This window comes from Oryctolagus cuniculus, chromosome 2, assembly GCF_964237555.1.
Source record: "Oryctolagus cuniculus chromosome 2, mOryCun1.1, whole genome shotgun sequence".
In the NCBI taxonomy this organism is placed as follows: Eukaryota; Metazoa; Chordata; class Mammalia; order Lagomorpha; family Leporidae; genus Oryctolagus; species Oryctolagus cuniculus.
The window spans coordinates 195,165,051-195,180,378 of NC_091433.1; the positions used below are offsets into that span (position 1 = coordinate 195,165,051).

General features: G+C 44.2%; 1 long non-coding RNA gene across 1 annotated transcript in view; it reads left to right on the plus strand.

Annotated features, from left to right (window-relative positions):
* Positions 1-4,875: 4,875 nt before the first annotated feature.
* Positions 4,876-15,328, plus strand: part of LOC127487520 (uncharacterized) — a 37,648-nt gene continuing 27,195 nt past the window's right edge. The window contains exon 1 of the long non-coding RNA XR_007914391.2: positions 4,876-5,337. This is a non-coding gene — a long non-coding RNA (uncharacterized lncRNA). The remainder of the gene's footprint in view (positions 5,338-15,328) is intronic.

The following is a 15,328-nucleotide window of genomic DNA, read 5'->3' on the forward strand; positions in this document are numbered from 1 at the left end:
AACTGCTATTCAGTTTCCTTTATAGAAGACAAGTAAATGATACAGGTAAACATTAATTAAGGGGTCAAGGACTGGCAGTGTGGTGCAGTGGGCTAAGTCACCATTTGTGATGCAGGCGTCCCATATCAGAGTGCCAGTTTGAGGCTCAGCTGCTCTGCTTCCAATCCAAGAAGATGATTTAAGAACCTGGGTCCCTGCCACCCAAGTGGGAGACCAGGGTAGAGCTCCAGGCTTCTGGCTTCAGCCTGGCCCAGGCCTGGCTGCTGGGGTCTTTTGGAGAAGGAACTAGCAGATGGAAAACGTGTGTGTGTGTGTGTGTGTGTGTGTGTGTGTTTCATTTCCTCCTGTCACTCCACCTTTCGAATGCATAAATAAATCCTTTTTTAAGTTAAGGGAATAAATTTCATGTGAACTGTCTGCAATGATCAGAATGTACCTCCACCCCAGATTCAGATTCCAAAACCTGATCTCCAAGGTCATTGCATCATGATGTGGGGCTCTGATGTAAGCCTCAAGAAAGGAGTCAGAGCTCCCCTGAAACAGATCCCAGGGGGCTGCCTTTCCCTTCCACTATGGAGGTCACAACTCAAAGGACCCACCTGAGTACCAGGAGGCAGCCCTGACCAGACAGGAAATATACCAACTGAAAGGCCACCAACACACACCAAACGCCAGAGTGAGGGAAAAGTTTACTGTTGGCCAACAAGGCTGCCACTCAGTTCACAAGAAAGCAGCGCCCTGTGCTAGAACCTGTCTTACATAGCTTAGCAGAAATGAGGAAGGAAGAACATCAAATTCCATTGGGTGGGGTAAAGCAGTGTGTATGGAAGTACATTTGTCAACTGATTTCTGGAGAAATTTATCTTGGAGAAACTGAAACTTATTGTACAAAATGGCAGCTGGACCAGAGCCCAAGATGGCACCCAAGGCTTAAGATGGTGCCTCAGAGAAGATGGTGCCATTTTCACTAACATTTGCCTTTTTTTGTTTTTATAGAGCAAGTGTTGTATAGGATTACACTGGCCCCCAAAGCCCAGGAGGAGTGGACAGATGATGATTAATTTTCTGGAGTCACTTCCTGCTGGCAGGGGGCAATGAATTACTTTCTGCTGGCATGGGTGCCATCTCAAGCCACGATCACCTGGGTAGGGAGCTGGTATATTCCTGTAGTAGCATTTGGTTGATTGCCTGGTTGGTGAAGGCTTTGGTTCCTTCCATTATCACTTCCTGTAAACATTTATACAGAAAGGTATTATAAAAGCCAAGGTGAGAATAGCAGGCAGTGGTCCTAGGAGGGGCATGAACCAAGTGATAAGAATGCTCCTTAAGGAGGGAGAGAGGAGGGATTATTTGGAGCCTAAGGAAGATTGTTTAATAGATGGCGGCAATTTGTTGGAGTGTTTCAACATTTTGCTCTACCTGGCCCTATGGATTAACATAATAGCAACATTGTTCTCTCAGAAAGAAAAATGCAAGTTCCCCCCTTTTTAGTTGTTCTAAAGTCCAGAGCTCGCCTATTTTGTAGCACTACACTTGGATCCAAGTCATGGTATCAGTGAAAAGCCACCACAAAACACACCAAACTCTGGAGTCCAGGAAAAGGTTATTGTCAGACGACAAGGCTGCCTCTCCACGCACAGGAGACATAGCAGCCTGCACTCAGCACCCTTGGGTTCTACCCTCATCCATCCATGCTTCCCTCCATCAGATGAAAAGTCTTTCTCTTGCGCTGGAAAATAATCACAGTGCAAACTGGGTGGTGACTCACTTCCCTGTCTATCAAAAGGAGTGTTGAAATTGTAATTTCTACTGCCACAGAGTAAACAACACATTTAATTCTGTTGTTAATGCTACACAAACATTTAATTCTTGTTTGCACTGAATTTGGCTGAATTGATGGGAACAGAGCTTTGATCCACTTATTATTTTATCAGTTTTCTTTCAGCTTTTCCTGCAGGACACACAGTGGTTGACCACACTCTTACTCTCTAAGCAAGGCATCTCTGTTGGCTTACTTCCCATGTTCCCACTTTATCCTGAATTCCAGACAGCTTCATCCTTAGTTTGGAGGGCACCTGCACTGGGCCCAGGGGTGAGCATGTGAGCCAAATGTGTGGCCCTGGATGTGTCCTGGGGTGACAGATTTGACAGCAATGCCCAGAGGGGTTGTGACAAGACAGACAGGAGTCAGGAGCCTGGTATAACCAAGGTAGCATGGTCACAACCAAAGGACACCCACCTCTCCACTGCCACAGTGATGACAAGAAGTTTGCTATATTGTGTAATTAACCTTCTTTAAGTTCTTGCTTAAGAAAGCATGGGAATAAAATTATTTTAAAATGTAGATGTTGTGCTTTTCCTTCATCAATATTAATCTCTGTGAAAAAATTAAAATCTACTTTAGGTATCAGACCAACAGGGATGCATATTTCAAAGACAAAAACAAAGATGGTGGTGGACAAAATGCACATGAGGCACTCAGATTTCCATTTGCTTTCTGGAATTCCAGGAAGGTCAGGTTAGAAGGGAGAAGGATGATCCAGTGTCTACCCCCATCTGATGAACCTCTACCCCATCAAATACGCCCCCTCTGACTTCTCAATCATCTCTTCGAAATATTTGCTTCAGGTGTAGGCTCTGGCAGGTCGCCTTCACACCTCCATTGTTTATACAGCAACTATGAACGACAGGCAGGGAGACATGGAGTGCTTCAGACTTTATGTGCTGACCGGTAATGCTGGAGCCAGCTGTCCACATTGGCCATGTGCTGCCTGGTCCCACATGGGGTTCTGCACCATCTCACTGGAGCCCCCCTCCTTTGTGGGATGCTCTCCCGGCTGAGGTCCCCTCATAGAGCAGGACCCACAGCAGCTGCTGCTCCAGGGGTGTCCTGGGCTGATGTGCATGTCCTGACAGTGCCGTGCCCCCAGACATGGCAGCATCTCACCTCCTCCTGGGACTTTCTTCTTGATGCTATGGTTACAACAGCCGCAGGATCCCTGCTATGCCCCGCTGCATGGAGACCCAGACAGGAGACACAGGCACCAGGTGGAGGGACTTCTCTTTTCCTCCCTTCAGAGGGGTGATCCCAAGAAGCAGCCTGCACTGCTGAATCCTTCCTTGCATCATGAAAGCCAACCATGCCCAGTGGCTTCCGACTCCACCTGCCCCTTGTCTTAACCTCTTCTCCCTCTGCTGCTTTGTTCTTCTCACACCTACTCCTTTGGACTGGCTACTTCTCCCCAGACTCTGCTTTCTAGGGAATCCCAGCTGTAGCATCAAAGTAGGAGCCAGAACCTTACCCAGATGCAGTGGGGAGGGAGGGTCAACTTCTAGACTGATTATTGGGAACAGGAAATGGAAACCACACAGCCCAGATGAAGTTGAAATTCCCTGTCATGCACTCTGGTGTGAACCTGATGTGCACATATTTTCATGGCACAAAGAAATGAAAGAATGAATGAATAAACCAACCAAATGGTCAAAAGCAGGATATGGCTAAGAAGTGCAAAGTCAGAGCAGAGAGAGCCAAGGAAGGATCACCTGCTTCTCTGCACTCCCCAGTGGGATCAGTGGGGCCCACTGGAGTGGACTTTCTATCCCGAATGTTCAACAAAGACCCAGGAACACTGCCTGGGTGTGAAGACCCTGAGGACTGATTGTAGCATATTAGGTTCAGGAGGACCTCAGTGTTTCTGTACACAAAATAAGCATTTGATCCAGCTCTCTGAACCACTTTCTGTTCAATGTGTAGTTTGAGAACTCACCATGTGCTAGACGTGATTCTAAAACTCATGCCCAACATGCAGGCACCATACAAATGTGCATGCGTGTGTGTGCATGCACACACACACAAGACCATGGTATTAGAGTCAGACCTTTGTTGTGTTTCCTGTTGTGCATGTTCCCAGGACTTTCTGGAGCCATAGTCCTGCCCCTCACCTCTACAGGGCCCCCATGCCTGCTGTAGCCAGTGGCATTGAACATGGGTACCATAATGTCATTTCCCTTCCAGTCCCTAGGACCCCAATACCATGTGGGTGGGCCAGGTCCTCTTTGCCATACTCTTTCTGTGAGTATGGACATGTTATAAACTGGCAGTGCTCAGGATCATAACAGCTAGCAAGTGTGGCTTGTGTGACTGGGGAATTTTCTTCTAGTTGAGTTAATGTTAAAAAGCTCAAGACAACCAGAGCTTGTGTGGCTCTGCAGCATTCAGAGCCCAGCTCATTAGTTAGCTGTGTTACTCTGTGCAGGCTGCTGTAATAAAGACCTTACCCTGGGTAACCTGCAAACAACAGTCTGCAGGCTGGGAAGTCCACGCTCTTGGCTGTGGTGGATCCAGTGTTGAAGGAAGGAGCTGTCTTCTTCATCAGTGACAGCTTCCGCCTGTTTTTCCATGTGGTGAGGCAGCCCATTTCAACCTTAGTGCACTTGTGCCCCCCATGAGAGTAGAGAGCCCGGGGATACAATCACTGTCTGCATGCCTAACCCTCAACCTCACCACTCTGCAGGGTTCGAGTTCAAAGTAAACTTTGGAGGGACACAGGCAGACTTTGGCATCAGCACCTGCAGTTTTGTGGTCAGCCCAGTCCTCCCACCCCCAATATTAGCTCTGTTGGCTTCCCAAGAAACTCCAGTATTGACGAGACAATGGCAAGGGTTTTGACTAAGCCTGAGAAGGAAGACAGAGAGGGAAGAACCAGCAAAAGGCTCAGGAGAACAGGGCTCCCAGTTGTGACTGTCTGAGAATGAGGAGAAAGGGAAAGACTAGCATTCAAATGTGCGTGCATTACAGGAACATGAGAAACGAAGCGGCCCGAGCCTGAAGAACCTCTGAATGACATCACAGTTGGACTGATGACAAAGGCTCCGGGCCAGCATCTGTGGGAGCAGGATGGGTGAATGGGGGGTTCCAATGGAGGAGGCTGAAAGTGACGGGGAGGGGTGCTGAGAAAAGGGAGGTGGTGTGGGCTCCAAGGGCACGTGTCAGCTCTGCCTGACTCTTCCTGTCCGGGAGTGGAGCTTGCTGTCCCGGTCACGGTCCTTTCTCAGAGCTGGTTGATAGTGGGGCCCATGCAGTCATTGTTTCCGTTAAAGATGGTGAGAAGAGGGCACAGGACAAGACTGTCAGCTTTCCTTGTGCCTGTGCAGCGTGCTCGTGCCTAGAGAGAAGTGACAGCAGTTACACAGATGTGAGCAAGAGCACAGAGAAGTCTGAATGGTAGAAAAGCAGAAATGCAATCACATTACTGAAACTTTGGTGCATTCGATGAAGTCCTGGGAAAGTACAGAGAAGAAGACAGGAAGCCTTCAGTCGACCTAGAAGCACTTGAGGTTAGCAGTGCCCAGACAAGTGCCCCTGCTTTCTTGTGAAAATCTGTCCTGTGCAGTGGGATGCCTCACCCAGAGCCTCCTCATCGCTCCCCCAAGCCAGGGGAGGCTGGTCCACCCAACTGTGTGCTCAGAATTCCAGAGGGAGAGATCCTCAATGCTGTCAGCTGCCAGCAGAGGTCCTTCTCCATCAAATCAAAGGCAAATGAACCCAGGCTCACTCTTTTCCATGTTTTCAATTTTCTGAGCCTTGATTCTTTGGGGGCCCTGCGGCTCGTGGGGGGCTGGCCCGCAGCCAAAGCAGCTGCCAGGCTCATTCTATCCTGGGCTCAGCACTGAGGGAGCCCTGAGCAGTGGGTTTAATGCAGTCCACCTGACCCATCAGAGGCAGCCAGGGCCGCCAGGGATGCTGTGCCTGGGGAGAGTGAGGTCTGGCTCTCCCGGAGCCTGGGCTGGGTGGGTGTGACTCCCATTGTCGTAAATCACCAGACCTGTTCTTGAGCACCGTCTCACGCCAGCCAGCAGGGAGAGGACTCAGAGCCTGGCCAGCGAGGCAGATGGAGGCACTTGGCCCTGAGCCACCTGACGCTGCTGGACGGAGGCCCACGCTGGGTTTTGTGCCTTCCCCCAGGCCCTGCTCCAGCCCCTGGAAACTCATGAGGATCATTTAGGTGATGGATGGCCAGGGGAAAGGAGCGCATGGGAAAATTCCCTCTGCCTTGCCTGGGGTCTCCACTGCTCCGAAAAGAAACATGGCAGGCCGACTTCATATTTAACCATGGCCAGGATTTATTTACATCTGCGGAGGTGGGCTTCTACATACACTGGCATTAATATCAGTGTATTTTCTCCTTACCACGAGAATTTCTGTTCCAAAGTCTTCTTTTAGGTTAATCTAAAACCCCCTAAAAGAGTAGGTAAGAGTGTTGTCCATAGCCTATATTCAGGCAGTGGTGACAAAAGTGTCACGTAGGTAGGAGCTAGAGGGAAGGGGGATGGCAAGGGCTGGGGGGAGGGCAGGAGTGGTGAAGAGGAGTCAGCAGGTTCAGCATGTCAAGGTCCTCAACACTGGCTCCATGAAGCACCTACTGTGCGCCAGACACCACAGGCTCACAACCTGTGGGGAGCAACCGAGACTAGACTAAATTACTGAAACTAAGACTAACTCTATGCATCTGATCTCCCACAATATGGCACTGAGAGAGAGCAAACAACTTCTACACAGATGCCTCGCCAATTCGACTGATAAGCTGCAGGAGCTGATCCTGCTCCTGATTGGAGGAGAGCAGCGTGCTCGGCGTGTGGGCAGCAGAGTTGGGATTGGTGGAAGAGGACTATAAAGGAGGAGAGAACATCTAAGGGGAACATCCGGATAACATCTGAGCAGCCCCTGAGAGAGCCGGCCGGCGGTGTGCTGCTCCTCCCGGGAAGCGGGGAAAGCGGCGGGGGTGCCGCCCCTCCACGGAGGCGGGGGGGGGGGGGGGACAGCAAACCCGGGACGGCGTCGTTCCTCCGCGAGTGAGGGAACGACAGCAAACCCGGGAAGGGCCAGGCAAAAAGAACAGTGCAGGGTCCAGTGTCATTCCTCCGTGAATGGGGGAGCGACAACAACCCTGTTTCCTCCACTGTCTTTGTTTTCCATTCTGGGAAGCTGAGGCTTAGAGTCCACATTTCCAAGAGGACCATGCTAAAAAGTGACAGAAATAACATTGGAATGTGTCGGTGTCAATCAGCCTCCTCAAAACAAAGAGTGCTGTGCTCCACCCTAGACAGGGGAACCAGCTACCCCTAATTGTTTTGTCTCTAGCCATCCTTCAACATTCAGCTCACCTGAGACGTCTTCCTAACGTCTGTGGAAAAAGTGCTTATCAAAAAGCAATGCATGGATTTAAAAATTTTTCATAGGAAAACACACGTATCTTCAATTCTCCTCTTCTGCGAAATCTTTCATGTGCTTTCTTGCACCACCTCCTTAGCAATACCTTCCGTAATCCCAACCCCTGCTTCATTCCCTCACTGCTCTCAGGGGCTCCTGGCTACTTGTGTGTTTTGCTAAGCGACTGCAGGTCAGCACATCTTCTTGAACGGTCATTATGTCGTCTGCGCCTGGATCATCATCAGTGAGCTCTTCCTGGGGTGAGTGGACCAGGGAATGGAGAAGAGCTCTGCAGAGCTGATGACCCAGGCACCACCCTTTGCCTAACAAGGCTCCTCCTCCCTTCCAGAACTGCTTATGCCCCGGAGGCCATCCGGGTTTGTCGTCCACTTCTTCCCTGGAAAAGCAAACTCCAGGGAACTGATGTTGCCTGGACTTCTCCTTCTAGAGACATCATGACCATTCCATCCATGAAATATTTACTAGGCTAAAATCCTCATTCGTCTTCAGTCTTCACTGAGCATCAAGACTTGTGTGCTCAGTTATTACTAATAAATACCCAAAGTATTAAATATGTAGTTGGACAATCTGTTATATTATTTACATAATAGAATTGTGGCAGGCATAAATGTTAATGAATAACAATGCAATATTATTAGAGATCACTTATACTTGCAAAATGGTGAATTATTCAGGAGCCTCTTAATTCTAAATGTAATATCATATGAGATGGAAACTATCAGGTATATTTTATTCATAGCCAATGTTGAATGTTTATACTTTTGACAGGTGCAATCACTTCACCCTGACTTGCTTTGGAGGCACGATTAGAGAAGCTTTGTGTGGCACAGATTCAAGGGAACCCTGAAAATTGCAAGGGACACCATGGTTTTTCCCAGGGTAGCCCCACACCATTGTGCTCAGAGAACATTGACTTTGAAAAGTGTGGGAATCCCCCTTCCAAGGTTTCTCAGGGGGACTGAAAAGGGCACTCACTCACAAATGGCAGAATAAGAATTTGCCAGATGATCATAGCATATGTTCCAGTGAGTTCCCCAATCTGGAAATTTATGTTCAGGTCACAGAACAATTTTGCATGGCTCCCTCCTCAAAGTCGTAGTTGGTACTTTAGCTGCACAGAGTGCTTTTTCGTGATGAAATTTTGAATGGGGAAGTTTTAATGGCTTTTGAGCTCCTAATTGCCTGTTACACATTGCACTGCTTATTGTTCTACAAGCTTTGCAACATCTCTGAGATACAAGTTGCATTTCACATGTCAGCCTTCACGTTAAAGTTAAGGGAAAAAACGCAGAGCTGATGAGTAGGAGACCCATGCTCGGATAACTGACAAAGAAGATGCTGGAAACTTTGGTCAAAATGTGCGATCTTCCCCTTAATGCCAGACCCAACCTGAGTGACACAAGCTGTGCTTTTGCCATCCTGTCTCCTTTGGAAGTGTTTGGATGCTATTTTCCTTGAAGCATGAATATTTAAGGAACTTCTGTTATCTGTAATACTCGGGGAAACCCCGCGAACAATAAACATCCAAGCCCTTCTTCCATGCAGCTTTAAAGGGTTAAAAAGACTTAGGTCTCCTTAAGATGACTGATTCATTGAAGTAAGGACGCTTTACACACCTCACAGTCAAGGAGCACTGCCAGTCCACTGAAACTGCTTGGCCCACAGCATTTAAACTCCTAAGGTAAAATGTGAAGACTTGGTCTTCCTTCAGAGCCATGCTTTGAGGAGCAGTAGGGTTTCTGTTTTGCTGCTAAGTTTTCCAACCTTCTGGAAACCCCCATAAACCCATAAACCATAAATCCACCTTGTGGCAGCTGCAGGAACTACCCCATCCCACAATTCTGGGATCCGGGGTCTGGAGGAGAGCTTGCCAGGAAAGTGGTTTTATTTTAATTTTATTCTACTAATTTGTCTGGCCTGCCCATATTCCTGCAGTATTTTTTGCATTTTTTGCCATTCTTTAGAAATTCTTAGAGTCTGCATTAGCTTTGGGCAAGTCCAGGAATGGCAATCCAAGAACATGCTCCTTACTTCTCCATCTCTGCCTTTATACAAACTACTCACAGCTGGGATCAAGAAAACATGAATTTACCTTTAGGATGAAACTATATTCTTATGGTTACACTTATGAATGGGACCTTTGGGAAACCACAAAAATAAAAGTGAAAAATTTTTCATAGACGCATTCATGTTTGTGATTCACCTAACTGATGGATGAATTACCACTACAAATACTTGGAGTTTTTTCTTAGGGTATCTATATTTTCCATCCCCTTTTGTCCAGATCAGTGGCCCTCAGACTTGACTATGTATTCAAATCCCCTCGATATTTAAAATGCATATTCAACTTTAACAACAGTGAAGATAGACCCAGAAAGGTAAAGCTAAAGCTAAAAATAACCTAAAAACCTCCAATGAAAGACAACATTGATTACTAGGATGCATCCCTGTTGGGGGGAACACTTCTGTAGAAAAATTAGCTCAGCAAGATTCAAACAGGTTGGGGATCAAATAAGTCTTTCATTTACTACACCCACTAACTTCAAGCACTTCAAGCTAAAAGTTTAGGACAAGAACTTTGGTATTTCTGGGAGCTCACATGAAGATAAAAAGCAGAGCATGAAATGAAAAACACCTTTAGATTAAGAAATAGTTCTCATGGACACTGCCTGATGGATTGCAAGAAAAATTAATGAAAGAACTGGATGATGGGTATGTGCTGGTCATTTTCATTTTGAAAGTGTGTGTATCGACAAGATTTTTGACGTTTTTTGTCTCAGATCTATTTATGCACTTACTTAGAAATTTGAAAGGCAGGACTGGCGCCGCGGCTCACTAGGCTAATCCTCCGCCTTGCAGCGCCGGCACACCAGGTTCTAGTCCCAGTTGGGGCGCTGGATTCTGTCCCGGTTGCTCCTCTTCCAGGCCAGCTCTCTGCTATGGCCAGAGAGTGCAGTGGAGGATGGCCCAAGTGCTTGGGCCCTGCACCCCATGGGAGACCAGGAGAAGTACCTGGCTCCTGCCATCGGATCAGCGCGGTGCACCGGCCACGGTGGCCATTGGAGGGTGAACCAACGGCAAAGGGAAGACCTTTCTCTCTGTCTCTCTCTCTCACTGTCCACTCTGCCTGTCAAAAAAATAAAATAAAAAATAAAAAAAAAAGAATTTTGAAAGGCAGCGTTACACGGAGTACATAGTGTATACACTGTGAATCTGTTTTAGGAATGCCTTTTGTTGGGATGCTATGCTTGTTGCTTGAGTTATTCTGAGCTGGGTTTGTCATCTGGATGTGACCAAATGATAAATTTAAAGTGGTTTTGTTTAAATAGAAAATTATAAAAGCTGTGGGTCTTAAGTCTAAATAAATAATGCCTTTTTCACATGTGTCGCTCCCCCTCTTCGTGGAGGAACGACACAGGACCCTGCGCTGTTCTTTTGTCTGCTCGGCCCTCCCCGGGTTTGCTGCTGGTTCTTCCCGGGTTGGCTACCGACCCTTCCACCTCCACTTCCGCAGGGGAGCGGCACACCGCCGGCCGGCTCTCTTGGGGGCTGCACAGGTGTTCCCCTTAGATGTTCCTGGTGCATGTCGTCTCTCTCCTCCTTTATAGTCCTCTTCCACCAATCCCAACTCTGCTACCCACAAGCTGAGTACGCTGCTCTCCTCCAATCAGGAGTAAGTCCTACAGTTTATTGGTTGAACTGGAGGCAGCTGTGTAGAAGCTGTTTCTCCCTTCTCAGCGCCATATTGTGGGAGAGCAGATGCATAGAATAAGCCTTAATTCCAGTAACTCAGTCCAGTCCGGGTTGCTCCCCACAACATGTATGGTCTGAATTAGAAATTGTTAGTCTGTGATGGAATAACAAAGTTGCTACTGTAGACCTTCCCTTGCTTTGTTATTATTTTTTACTACTTTAAATATTTATTTATTTATTTATTTGAAAGTCAGGTTTACTTGAGGAGAAAGAATCTATGATGGGCTACTTTCTGATGGGTTATGTTCCTGAACCTGACAAATGTGGGTAAGACAGTGATGGACGAAGGAGAGGTGAACAGAAAACATTGGACTATTAAAGACTGTGATAAGACGTGGGCACTTCTTAAAGAGAAAAATAATACTCTGGTTTCTCTTGAGATATTCAGATAATATAAACCTTTCCCCTTTTAAAGGGAAAAAGAGGAACCAAATAATAGTGATCCAAGAAAGATTTGCATGCCAGGTATTTTTCCCCAGAAACCTTTTCTTTAAGGAATACAAACTTCATGCTTTTCATAAATACAACTTGAGGAATATAGTGATTCTTCCCTCAGTACCTGCCCTCCCATCTACACTCTCACCCATCTTCCTCCTCCCTCTCCTATTCTCATTCTTATTTTTACGAATATCTAATTTCAAGTAACTTTATATACCTAAAATTAACTTTATACTAAGAGTTCAAAAATTATATAAAAAATTGTTTCTCAACAGTCGAGACAAAGACTGCTCAAAGCCATTTTATCATGAAGTGTTAATTTCACTTCCATAGTCTATATTTTAGGTGCTCTATTAGTTATCATAGGTCAGGGAGAACATGTAGTATTTGTCCTTTTGACTTATGAGTATGATGTTTTCTTGTTTCATTCATTTTGTTTCAAATGACAGGATTTCATTTTATTTTACTATTTTTTTGTAATATTCCACAGTGTACATATCCCATAATTTCTTTATCCAGTTTTCAGCTGACAGGTATTTGGGTTGATTCTATATCTTAGCTTTTGTGATATGAGATAAGATAAACACAGGGGTACAGGCAACACTTTCATATGCTGATTTCATTTTCCTTAGGTAAATTCCCAGGATTTTGATGGCTGGGTCATATGATAGGTCTGTATTCAGATTTCTGGAATATCGCCGTACTGTCTCCACAGTAGCTCTACCAGTTTACATTCCTATCAGCAGTGCATTAGGGTATATTTCCCCTCACATCCATGCCTGCATTTGTTGTTGTTGATTTCTGTATGAAAGCCATTCTACTGGAGTGAGGGGGAAACTCATTGCGGTTTTGGTTTACATTTCCCTGATGACTAGTGTTCCTGAGCATTTTTTCATGTGTCTGTTGGCCATTTGGATTTCCTCTCATGAAAAATGCCTGCTTTAGTCCTTTGCCCATTTCTTAACTGGGTTCTTTGCTTTGTTGTTTTTGAGTTGCATAATCTCTTTATGGATTATGGTCATTAATTTCTTATCAGTTGCATAGTTTACAAATAATTTCTTCCATTCTGACTATTGCCTCTTCACTTTGCTGAGTGTTTCTTTTGCAGTGTAGAAGCTTCTCAGTTTGATGTAATCCCATTTGTCAATTTGAGCTTTGATTGCCTGGGCCTCTGGGATCTTTTCCAAGAACTCATTGCCAATGCCATGGCTTACAGAATTTCCTCAATGTTATCTAATAATTTGATGATATCAGGACACAGAATTATATCTTTAATAAATTTTGAGTAGAATTTTGCGTGAGGTGTCTGCTGGGGCTCTTGCTTCATACTTCTGCATGAGTACATCCAGTTTTCCCAGCACCATCTGTTGAAGAGACTGTCCTTGCTCTTGGAATTGATTTAGCTCCTTTATCAATGATAAGGAAGTTGTAGATATGTGATTTGATTTTTGGCACTTCTATTCTGTTCCATTGGTCTATCCACCGTCTGTTTTTGTACCAGTAATAGGCTGTTTTAATTATAACTGCCCTGTAGTATGTCTTGAAGTCTGTTATTGTGATGCCTCCAGCTTTGTTTTTGTTGCATATGATTGCTTTAGCTATTCGGGGTCTCCTGTGATTCCATATGAATTTCGGCATTGTTTTTTCTATATCTGAGAAGAGTGACCTTGGTATTATGATTGGGATCACGTTGAATCTGTAATTTGCTTTCAGTAATATGGACATTTTGATGATATTGATTCTTTCGGTCCATGAATATGGAAGACTTTTCCCTTTTTTTGTGTCTTATACTATTTCTTTCTTTCTTTAATGTTTTGTAATTCTGATTGTAGAAATCTTTGACATCCTTGGTTATTTATTCCAAGTGATTTGATTTTTTGGGAGCTATCGTGTATGGGATTGATCATAGAAGTTCTACCTCAGCCATGTCATTGTCTGTATGTACAAAGGCTATTTTTGTGTGTGTGTGTGTGTGTTGTTATATTCTGACACTTTGCAAAACTCTTCTATGAGTTTGAATAGTCTCTTAGTGGAGTCTTTTGGATCCCCCCATATATAGAATCATGTCAAGTGCAGATAGCCATAGTTTGACCTCCTCCTTCCCAATTTGCATCCCCTTGATTTCTTTTTCTTGCCTAATGGGTCTGGATAAAACTTCTGTACTATATTGAATAGCAGTGGTGAGAGTGGGTATCCTGTCTGGTTCCAGATCTTAGGGGGAATGCTTCCACCCTTTCCACATTCATTAGAGTGCTGATCGTGTGTTTGTCATAAATTGCCTTGGTTGTGTCGAGGAATGTTCCTTTTATACTCAATTTGCTTAACATTTTCATCATAAATGGGTGTTGTATTTTATTAAATGCTTCTCTGTATCTATTGAGATAATATATAGTTCTTTGTTCTTCAGTTTGTTGATGTGATGTATCAAATTGATTTTTGAATGTTGAACCATCCCTGCATACCAGGGATAACTCCAACTTTTTATCAGTGAATGATCTTTCTGATGTGTTGTTGGATTCAATTGCCTAGTATTTTGCTGAGGTTTTTTTTATGTCTTTTTCATCAGGAAAATTGGTTTATAGTTCAGTTTCTTTGTTATATCTTTTTCAGGTTTAAGAATTAAAGTGATTTTGGCTTCACAGAAGGAGTTTGGGAGGATTCCCTCCCTTTCACTATTTTCAATAGCTTGAGGAGAATTGAAGTTAATTCTTCTTTAAATGTCTGGTACAATTCAGCAGTGAAACCATTAGTCCTAGCCTTTTCTTTGTGGGGAGTGTCTTTATTACTGATTCAGCTTCCATCTTGGTTATGGATCTGCTTAGGTTTTCTTTGTCTTTATGGCTCAACTTAGGTAGGTTGCACATGTCCCGGAATCTATCCATTTCTTCTAGCTTTCCTGATTGGTTGGCACACAGCTCTTTGTAGTAATTTCTTATGATTCTTTTTATTTTTGTGGTGTCTGTTGTTACATTTCCTTTTTCATCACTAATTTTATTGATTTGGGTCTTCTCTCTCCTTTCTTTGGTTAGTTGGCCCAATGGTCTTTCAATTTGTTTACTTTTTCAAAAAAAACCAGCTTTTCATTTATCTTATATTTGAAATTTTGTTTCAATTTTGTTTATTTTTTCTCTAATTTTAATTCTTTCTTTTCTCCTACTTCTGGGTTTGAGTTTGGTTTACTGTTGTTTTTCTAGGTTCTTGAGTGCATTGATAGCTCATTCACTTGGTGACTTTCCAATTTCTTGATGTAGGTACCAATTGATGTAAATTTTCCTTTTAACACTGCTATTGATATGAATCAGATATCCCGTTAAGTTTTAAAATGTTGTATAGTCATTTTAATTCATTTTGGAAATTTTTGATTTCTTTTTTGATTTCTTCTATGACTCACTGTTCATTCAGAAGCATGTTGTTCAGTCTCCATGTGTTTACATATGTTCTAGAGATTCTTGAGCTGTTGAATTCTAGCTTCATTCCACTGTGGTCAGAGAAGATGCATTGTATGATTTTATTTAATTTATTTCACTGATACTTTATTTATGGCCTAGCATGTGTTCTATCCTAGGGAAAGTTCCATGCACTGATGAGAAGGATGTGCATTCTGCATCTGTAGGATGAAAAGTTCTATAGATATCCGTTAGGTCCATTTGGTCTGTAGTGTCAATTAACTGCTGTTTCCTTGCTGATTTTCTGTCTGGTTGATCTGTCTATTGCTGAAGCAGAGTAATGAAGTCTCTCATTACTATTGTATTAGAGTCTATGTCTCCTTTTAGATCCAATAATATTTATTTTAAATGGCCAGGTGCCCTGTAATTATGTGCATATACATTAATAATCATCACATCCTCCTGTAGAATTGATCCCTTAATCATTAATAGTGCCTTTCTTTGTCTCTTTTAACTTTTT